A 7,222-nucleotide genomic window follows, 5' to 3' on the forward strand; every position below is an offset into this window, starting at 1 on the left:
TTGCTTGTTGTTTAGATTTCTCACCTTACTGCTTATTAAGGTAGGTTTCATCTTTAGTTAACATTTCTGTCACACTTCAGAAGAGAAAAATAAATGTAATCATTCATCAATGTAAAGTTATGAAAATTTGCAGTCAATTACTCTTTTCTCTGTTTCAAATCTGAATGATTATTTAGAACAAATAAGGCATTATACCCTTTCATTATGTTATGCCAGCTAGCCTTTTTAATCAGACAGTTTTGGTGCGAAGAAGCTAAGATGTCGTCTGCAATGAATGATTTACTATCATGGCTCAACTGGTTACTTAGATTTGAAGCAGCTTGCCTGTCAGTAAAGTTAGATGAGAGTGTACGAGTATTAAATATGAAGTATTGGGGAGTTTTCTTTTTTCTAATAGTTAGTTGCTAAAGTCGAAATGTGTTCATCCTGGTAGACAGTCTATATTTCATAATGAGGTAAGTCTAGTCTACATCACTCAGATTCTCCAGCTTGGTATTACTTCGCCTCCATTACATGTCAACTTATATGATCCACAGTAACCATTCGCTATTAAAAGCAGCAAGATGAATTATGGCCCCCAAAAAAAAAAACAAAAAAAACAAAAACAAAACAACAACATTCAAATAGAGAGCTTTTGTTGACTTCAGAAATGACATCTTTTGGTGTGAGAATCATCAGAAAGCAAACTTCATAGAAAATATAATGCCTCAAGTCAGATTATGTTTGAGTTTTATTTGTCCTTTAAGAGTCATATGCTGGTATATATATAGGTATATATATATATATATATATATATATGTATCATTGTGTGTGTGTATGGTAGTGCAAGCAAGCATGGTGGTTGTCTCTGTGTGACTGTGGGCGTCTGGAGGAGAGAGAAGCCTCATCTGTTACCAACCCAGCCCGGCCGGCCCGCTGCATGAAGTAGAACGACAGGGTGTCACCACCAACGACAGTGATGGATGCCCTGAATTCTGTAGGCAACTTGGGCAATTGGACGCATTAACAACAGGCACCTGCTTTCTCCCGTACAAATCTATTAAAAGATAACAGCGGCAGCGGCTCCCACACTATTAGTAAATTATAGCTCTGTCTGAGTGTGAGGTAAGTGTGGGCCTCTTTTTTCCCACCTTTACCCCCTTCCCATGCTCTCCAGATTCACACTTTGGGTTATTGGCAGTCTTAGAGCGCCACCGAGTGGACAAAATTCATAAATTTTTTATCTTAAAGAAAACAAGCAATATTTAAAATACATATTTAAGTGAAAAAAAATCTTATAACTAATTAATGAATAATCAATGTTTTCTTTCCAAGGTTAAAGTAACCAAATTAAAAAATAACATTTTCATTTTATAACCTGCTCTAGATGTAAATGAAGTAAGGAAGGCCTCAGAAATGTAAGTTACTAGTCATCATCCTACTCATCATACTTATAAACTTAAAATGAAATAAAGAATACAATACACCTCTGTTATAACATTATAATAGTATAAACATCTGTTATAACAACCAGTTAGCGGTCTCAGTGTATAACAAAAATAATAACCTCATTATATTTTTGGGGGAAATTATGTGATAGACAAACAAAATGAGCAAAATTTATATATTGTTTCTTTCTTTATTTATTTTTTGATAAATAAATACCTGTAAGCATGCCATACATTTGCATTCTGACCATTTTAATACTTGGTAGAAACTTGGTAGAAACATCTTTCCCCACAATTACATATCCAAATCTTTAGGGTATATGCCTTTACCAGATTTCCACATCTAGCAACTGAAATAGTTGCAAGTTCATCTTGGCAAAACAGCTTGATTTCAGTCATATTGGAGGAAGGGAGGAGGTATCACATCACAAGGTATATAACATCAGTGTGCAAGTATTGCCACATATTCTTCATTAGGTTTAGGTCTACAGCTGAGCTCCAAGACAATTCTGCTATTAGTAGAAAAAGAAACAGGACTAGACTGGAAACAAGCCAAGCTTCAATATCTATAAACAGATATTGATAGTAGCAACACAGCTGATATTTTAATCTAGGATGGTGTCACAACCAAACGGTAACAGAACAGATGAAGCTACAATGATTAGAGAATGCAGCGAGCATAAAGTCATGCATGGAACTTGACAAACACTGCAGAATGGGAGAATAGAGAAAGAATGAAGCAGAATGAAGAACAGTGGTCCCCATGTGATCTAGCAGCGCAAACATATAGCAGCCCAAATACTGAAAACTCAGGATCACCTACAGTAACTGTTTTGGATGAGGTATAAGAAAGGTAGAGCCGAAGTAAGGCCAAGGTAGAGCCAAGGAGAAACATCTGTCCCGACTGAAATTCTCCCCCGCCAGATCAGACTGTTAACACGTTACCTCCACCTATCTACTCACCCAGCGACTAAGCATATATCAATATGTTTTTAAATATAATCTTAATCAAAAAGGAAAATGTCAAGCCCTGCCTTCAAACTAGACAGGCTGTCTGCCTCACGAACTAAAACTGGCAGTTGGTTCCACAGGAGAGGAACCTGAAAACAAAAAGATCTGCCTGACATTCTACTTTTAGAAATTCTAGGAACCACTAGTAAACCTGCAGATTGAGAGCAAAGTACTCTGTTAGGAACATAAGGAACAATCAGATCTCTGATGTAAGATGGAGCTTGGCCTTTAAAGCTTTATATGTGAGATGGATGATTAGTCCAACCTTGAAGTAACAAATGCATGGACTAGTTTCTCAGCTTCACCAATGAACAAGATATTAATTAAGATTTTTATTTTGTTGCAATATTTTTTAGATGAAAGAAGGAAATTCTACCAACCTCTTTGAAGTGTGATTTACATGAGAAGTCCTGATCAGTATTTTCTGAGATCAATTTAATCCCATTCAAATAAGTTAATGTCTATTTAGCTTCAACTTGTACATTAAAGATGCTGTAATCGCCATGTTTAACAAGAGGATCATATGTTCAGGGGGATCTATTTGCTACATGCTGGTGAAAAACATTCAATCTGTGAATAATTACATGTGACCATTTACTTCATATGTGTTTTTTTTTTTCAATAACTACTTGTTACCTATCCTCAATAAAGGCCATATTTGTGGAAAGCACCAATAAATGTCGTGCTGTGAACAAATTCTCCCGCCTATGGATCTCTTAGCCACTTCTCTATTAAATTTCTTTCCATTGGTGAACTTAGTTTAAATGCAGGAAAGTCTTGGTAGGTTGCCGTTGTTCCATATTCTATTCTTTCCATATTTCCAATACATGTTAAGGGAAAAGTCCGGTCAGCAAGGAATAATCAATGGATCATTATCTATACCTAAAACTAATACATTTGTGTTGATTTAATGAATTCACCATTAATCATTAAAAAAATATTATTTGCCCATTTTTGCCCAAATATTGTAACACCTCACTCCTGACATCTTCCTGCAGTGACGTCACAGTGCGGTAAGCCTAGGGCCATTCTCCCTGCTTTACAAGCAAAATCAATGGGAACTATTTTGCACACCTGCAATCAATAATAATTATTTCAGATTTCGAGAGGACTTCTCCATTGAAATCCATGAGAGCTATAGTTAAACTGACAATGCCAACGTGAATAGCAGTTGGATGTTCCAATACATCAGGTAAAAGTGAAGAAAAAAAAATTGTTATTTCACCTTTCTGATTCATGATCCACCATGGATGGCTTCGTCGTTGGATTGCCAACTTGAAGCGGGAGGATTTGCCATCGAACCTCTGGCCAAAGAAAAAACACGTAATATGTAGCCAACATTTCAAAGAAAAATGTTTTAAAGATGACTTAGATAATATCTAAGTCATGCCTCAAGTAAAGCACATTCAAATAAAATTTCCCCTAATTAAAAACACTCATCATAAATAATAATTTTATACTTAAAGTACTTTCAGAAGTTTGAATTCTGAATATAACCGAACTTTTCCTTTAAGAACGTTATCCCTGACCCATCTGGTGTATCTCTTGGTCCTTATAATACTATTTATTCACTAATGTTCTGTGACAAACCTCTAAGAGCTTCAGAGAATAATTTGATATATATAATGATGTTAGATTTTAGACAGCTGAATTGATTATTTATTGTGCTGGGTTTTATTGACAGGTGAGAGAGTAATGGGGTTTTTAGATTTGTTTGTTTTTTTCTATGACGAAATAAGAATCCTTACAAAAATGTACAATGACAGAACAGTTTAGAGTTTAAGCAGTATTAACTCTTGAGGAAGCCAATGTATTTATATCCTATTAGGTGCATGGTGTAATCTTTTAACAGCACATCTTACAGTGATGAGCTCAGATATTCACTTAAAGGGGGGTTATACAAGTTGATTTGTGCAGCTACTGTACATTTCTTTAGAAAGTGACTTTTCCCTAAACAAGACCATCACAGAGCTGAGTGAGCTAAATGGCTTGCATTAGGAGACATAAATCTGTTATAGCCAACTCAAGTTGCTCTTAAAGCTTCAATAGAGAGACCTGTATTATCCCCATAATACCCTCATGACATATCTAGGGCTATAGCTCTGGTGCATTGAATAAACGTGTATTACATAAATGTGCTGTGGATAAATATTTCTATGTCTTCAAGGGGTTATATGTTTGTGAGTTGGCCAAGAATGAAAGGAGGACAAGACCAATAAATACTTTTACAACAGGCCATTTGTCAGCATGTGTAAATGTCTCCAATTCCCAACAGCATAGTGGTAAAATTTACAGTCTCTCTGAAAGTGACAGTGCACAAAAAAGCACCACTTTTTTACTCCCTCTCATCTTCCTTAGACCACTAAAACCTTCCCATAAATCTCCCCTAGCCTCAGGATGACTGCTGTTGTCAGATATCATGCCTTGACAATGCCTTCCACCATCATTGTCTTGACAGAAATATGATATGTGAAACTGCAATGTCACATCACTTAAGGTGATTTAGCCTAAGCTAGTCTGCCCCACTTTAATCAATCACAAATGTCACCTTTTTCCCTGTAATGATGGTAGAGGTATAGGAACCTTGTGTTGGTGTGATCTATAAGACTTATCTGGCCGACTGAGTTATTACTACTGCCAGCTAATGTACTAAAGGAGCTTCCACTCCCCCTGTCATAAGGATTTCTATCAAATTGGCAAATAAGTAGGCCATATTATGTGTAAAACCTAAACACAACTCTTTGTGTGCCATCAGACAAACCTTTTTATGAAATTCTTATATTATTGTATTTCAAGGTTTCTAAAACATCCTAAATAGTAGTCTTTAAGTTTGCCTGTGGCTTTTCAATTCTGCACTACATTTGTAAATGAGGCTAGTGTAGTTTAACTTAAATCAGACCAATGCTTTTTGCCAAGTACCAGGACAACGTCCAGACATTTTTAAATAGTACAGCAGGAGTTGAACTTAATTTATTATTTGATTTACATTTTCCTAGCAACACACCATTGATCTGTCCAGGGTGTACCACGCCTCTAGACTGCATCGCACTCACCGCGACCCTGACAGAATAAGCAGGTGGATGGATGGATGGATGGATGGATGGATGGATGGATGGATGGATGGATGGATGGATGGATGGATGGATGGATGGATGTTTTACATTGTTTAAAGAATGAGACGAATGAAGGGAATATTCAAAATTCCAAGTTAATTACAAACGACAAAATTGAAATTTCTCACCATTTTTGACTACAAAACATAACCTTGACAGAAAGCATCAGACTCTAAAAAAGGTATAAACTTTTAATAAAAAAAAAACAAAAACAAAAAAAAACTTATAGTATATAGTATGTCTATGAGAGAAGCATGACAGAAATGAATAAGATTAGGGACTTAATTAACTGGGCAGCTTCTCACAAAGCAAAGTAAAAAAATTTCTTGTTCTTGACACCTCAATAACAAGAACACAGTTTGGTACATTTATTTAAATTAATCAGAAAAAACGGCATAGCTTTGTCCACTGAGTGGTGAGACTGTGTGAGAACATTTAGCTGGATTTACCCCTTACTTCCAGTTCCATATAGATTACTTAATATACTCTTCTTTATTCCCTTTTAAAATACACTTTTTGTTGTTCTAAAAGAGTTACACGTATGAACTTCTAGGAAAAGCTCAAATTATTATTTGACATAATTGCTTTATCAGCCCGCATCTGGCCAGAGTTGTTTTTTTAAGTGCATGACTAATTTACAGAAAAAGTTGTAGACAGTGTTGTCGACAACAGAATTCGGAAAAGGTTCTGTGGGAGTTGGGAAATGGCATGACAGCATGGACCTCTGGAGCTCCCAGAGCTCTAACACACATTTCAAAGTAGGTTAAATTCTTGATAAACTTGATAAACAGCTAAAGTTTTTGAATCTATTTTTATCATTTCTTAACATCTTAAAACTGATTTTGTGACAAAGGAAAGGTATAAAAACTAAATTTGTACACTCACCTACTTCATTTACTGCTGCTTCTAGGGGCACAAATCACTGCAAGATGTACAACAACACTGTATAAAATATAAAAGCTCTACCTCAGGTGAGGAACCAAATCCCTGAGAAAGGAAGATTATTTGCATTAATGTTGGTAAGGTTTTGATAAGGGTATCTGTGCAGATCAGATCTTTAGGATTTTTTTAAAGCACCTCTTGTGCATAAATGTTTTTTGTTCCCCTCCTCCAGACCCGCAGGAGACCGATCCACTGTTGTGGAAGATATCTTACAGAAGTAGCCATTCAAAATTTCCCCACTTTCCTTGATGGGCCCTTGGCTGTTCAGTGGCTGGTCCCCTACAATTCCTTTTTAAACATCAATCTTTGTACTAAAATATTCTTTCTGTCATGATTTGTGGACATTAAGACTGAAGGAAAAGCACCATCTCCGGGTCAGATCTTGTAAGTCAGTGAAAGGGTGGAGTCAGAGTAAAAAGATATGCACACCCATGAGAATGAGGGAGGTCACTCCAGTGGCTGGAGGATTTTTCTGGGATTTGCAGGGAAGTGGGCTGCCATTCGGCTGGCATTTGACTGAGAAGAGCCATTTTGAATGGCTACTTTGCTCCGGATCCAAAGAAGATTTGGCCATGTGTCCACAGTAACCATACTGCACTGATATCCTAGAGAGGCTCCTGTCGGCCCCCACGTGTAAGAAAACAACCAACTATCAGGCAATAACACCTGAAAATAGTTTATCACTGTGGAGTTCCTGTAGAAAATGCTGTCATAAATCTGCTTCAACAA

The sequence above is a fragment of the Cyprinodon variegatus genome, unplaced genomic scaffold (genome assembly GCF_000732505.1).
Source record: "Cyprinodon variegatus isolate N-32 unplaced genomic scaffold, C_variegatus-1.0 Scaffold85, whole genome shotgun sequence".
In the NCBI taxonomy this organism is placed as follows: domain Eukaryota; kingdom Metazoa; phylum Chordata; class Actinopteri; order Cyprinodontiformes; family Cyprinodontidae; genus Cyprinodon; species Cyprinodon variegatus.